Below are 4,007 nucleotides of genomic sequence, written 5' to 3'. Positions count from 1 at the left end.
GTGCTTGGTGATTTTAACCATTATTTTTCTTGGGAGGTATACCATTATTTTTCTTGAATTTTTTTCTTCTTAGGCTTTAAAGAAGTATTTTTGTGAGTTTCACGATTAGTATTATTCGAAGTAATTAAATTTACCTTCGATATGATGTTGTTCTCTTCTGTTTGTAAAAGTGCATCTTGGCCTGTTGCTTCTTCTTCCATGCGGATTTTCATTATCAAGGTTTCAAGAGAGGTTTCCTTTTGTTTGTGGCGCATAGTTTTTAAAATTCCTTCCAAAAAGCTGGAAGTTTATCCACTATGCCACAAACATTAAGGTTATCTCCAATTTTAACCTCTTCGGACCTAAGCTCTCCAACAATCATGATGAAGTCTTGAGCTTGATCTACCACTGATTTGTTGTCCACCATTTGGAAACGAAAAAATCTACTAGTTGCATATTTTTTCGCTCCAGCCTCTTCTGTATCATACTTACTCTGCAATGCCTTCCAAATTTTATTTGCACTAGAGTAAGTTCTATCATAATAATCATAAAAATTATCAGATAGACAATTAAGAAGATAATACCGACACTTATAGGAATCACCATCGTACTTTTCCACTTTCTCTAGACGAGAAATAGTTTCATCATCATTCATAGTGGTGATGTCTTCTTTATTTGGATTCTTCTCAGTTAAAACGTAAGAAACATTGAGAAGCCTTAAGTAGAACAGTACTTTACCCTTCAATCTTTTGAAATGGTTACCATTGAACCGAAATGGCTTGTTAAGATCTCCCATCTTGACATCCGCGGTTTTTTCAATTGAAGCCATCTTTGATTCTCCTTAAAATTGTTAGTAAACAACTTACAAGATAATAAAATTGCAAGATTACAATTTAAAATAAAATGAAGAAATTAATCTCTTCAGGCTGAGGCGCTGATATCTCGCTCTCTTTAAGGAGATTCAAGCCCACTGCAGCAAATGTTTTCACGGGTCCAGCACTAGTCCTCTTTGACTTGTCCCCTCCAGGATACAACAGCCTTCACAAAGTATAACTCAACAACTCTTGACAAGAGTTGAGTCCAAAGCTCCACAAAAAAGAACACCTTTCTTCAACTAATAAGAACTCTCTTTTAGACTAACTCTTTCACTCTTTGTTTTGTCTTGTGTTTTGTGTGTGTCTCTAAAACCAAATGAAGACTACCACTATTTATACTCTAAGAAGTCTTCCTAGCAATGAATAGGAAGATAATGGAGGTAGTAAATAGTGAAGATAATGGTCTTAGGAGTTTCACAGGTTACAATGGGAGTTACATAGGTTACATAGGTTACAATGGGAGTTACATAGGTTACATAAATTACAATGGGAGTTACATAGGTTACAAAGAGTAATGGAGGAATTAAGAATGAAATACATTGATGGATAACCAGTGTTAATGGATGATGTAGAAGTCATCCATTCCAATGTACATTCTTATAACTCCAAAATAAAGCAATTTAATATGTTAAATATTAATCTTAAAACGCTAATAACCTAACAAATTGGAAATGACCATAGTCATAGAAGTGGTTGATGGTGAGAGTGGTAATGACAGTAAATATTACTATAATAATAAAGGTGGTAAATATAATAGCGACCAATAGTAGTGATTGACAGTTATGGTGATTGACTAATTGCAATGGCAAAATCGTTGGTGGTGATGGGTAAAGACGATGGTGGTGATTATTGACAATGGTGATAGAGATTGTGACAACAAAATATGGTTAGTAATGGTGTTTGATAGTTAAGAACAAAGTCATGGTAAAAATTGTTCAAGATCCTAATAATTAAAACAAATTGAGACTAAATAAATACTTAAATAGTACATAAACCAATACATTAAATAACCTTTAGTCTCTCTATGTAGCAAACTCACATTACTTCATAAATGTGAAAAAATAAAAGTGAATTAAAAGGAAAAAAAACTTACCTGAATGATTGTATCACTAAAAACCAAACTTCCTGAACAGGTTCCTTTTGTAATCTTTCCTTTGAACTCTTCATTTTTGGTAAAGGCATATATAGTAAGTGGCTTAGGCCTTGCATTGATAAATTCAATATTGTCCTCAATTTTATCCAACTAATGACAAAAAACCAAACAAAATTAACCTTAATTAGAGCAAGTATTGCCCTTTTTGTCAAAAATAAAATGTGGTGTACATTTTAGTTATTAAATTTTTTATGACCAATACATAATCCTCTACATTTTAAAATATATATATATACACAAATAAAATATCGTTCAACTAATAAGTTGATGTTATAAAATAAGTCGATATAAAATCATTATACATTATAATTCAAGGTCAATATAATTTATGACAAATCAAAATAAACTTCTAAAAATATATATTGGACTTGTAATAGAGGTGCAACATATTGAAGGTTACTATAAGGCTTAAATCAAATTATATTATAAAGATAATCAAAATGACAAAGAAGTTTAAGTTGTTAGAAAAAAGAGTAAACGATGTGATGGGCAAGGGAAAGACAAAAAGAAAACACGATTTTACAATTCATGATTTTAGTTAGAAAAGGGATTATTTGTGAAAAATTATAAACGGAATGCAATATATTCTTCAAGTTTTTCGTTTAGTATTTTGAATCTTGAATTCTGATACTTTTAATACGTTCGAAAAATAATATTATACTGTATATCTTACTGTTATGATAGGGCTCAATGGGCCAAAAATTTCATCAATCATGATTGTAGATTGCACGGGAGGATACAGTAATACTGTGGGCTCAATGTACCTGCATTTACACATATAAATCATTCAAAAAATTAAATGCAATATTGTTGGCAACTTTTAAAATAACACAAGATAATAATTTATACTAAATATGTATTTTTTGGTATGAAGACAATATTTTTAAAAAAAATTGATTATGGGGTTTGGTTTTGGTTATTGAAGAAACTTTTTTCAAGGAATATATTTTCTTATAACAAGAGGAGAAATTGCTTTCCTCACTTATTAATAGTATATTATTATGCATTATATTACTTCATCTCATTAATACTTATATTATCATTATTAATACATAAAATTGACCATGTAATTGGGTAATTTTTCATCAAATATATGGGTCTTTAATTTTTCCCTTTAAATAAGTTGGTCTTTAAGTTTTGTTTTTAAAAATTGAATTCATGAAATATTGTAATGTGTTATTTGCAAAAATAAGTTGGTCTTTAAGTTTTGTTTTTAAAAATTAAATTACTAAAATATTGTAATGCGTTATTTGCAGAAATTCTTAAAGACATTTGACTAAAAATATTATTTTTATTATTTTGACTCATAAAATTAATAAACATATATAGTGTAATAAAGCTATTTGTCTCGAGAGACAACTATTGAAAATCAAACACCAAATAAACCTATATTTTTATATAGTATTTATAAGCCTATATTACCCAAATTTGACTTTAAACATTATCTAATTGATAGCTCTATATGATTAATTAGTATTTATAAGCCTATATTTTTAGAAAATACTTTTCATTGATCAAACAATGGACTACATTTCCCAAAGATCATTTTATGACAAGAATGTGTTTTTTCCTCATATCTACACTTAAATGTAAAACTACAACAATAACAACAATATATTCAATATATATTCATAAAAGTTATATTTTGATAAAGATAAAGTGCACGCAGATCTTATGGTCACTACTTTAGAGATAGGGATGTTAATTTCGATATACCTTTGATTCTTTAATGTAAAAAGTAAATAAATTAAAATGTCGAAAAAATTAAAGTTACTCACAAATTATCTTCATCGCATGATTATCCATAAATAATTGATTTTTTTACCATTGGCTCATCTAAGAGATTCTTTAATCTCAAAAACTGATTTTTGATTACTATCCTTGAAATTGAATGTGATTCTTTTGGATTTTCTCCAAGCATTTTTGGAATCCCAAGTTTAATCAACTTTACCTAGTGCAAAATTGAAATGAGAATTAATTATTAGTATTTGATGACAAAC

The sequence above is a fragment of the Solanum lycopersicum genome, chromosome 1, assembly GCF_036512215.1.
Source record: "Solanum lycopersicum chromosome 1, SLM_r2.1".
Taxonomy (NCBI): Eukaryota; Viridiplantae; Streptophyta; class Magnoliopsida; order Solanales; family Solanaceae; genus Solanum; species Solanum lycopersicum.
Note: the sequence above shows the minus strand (reverse complement) of the source record.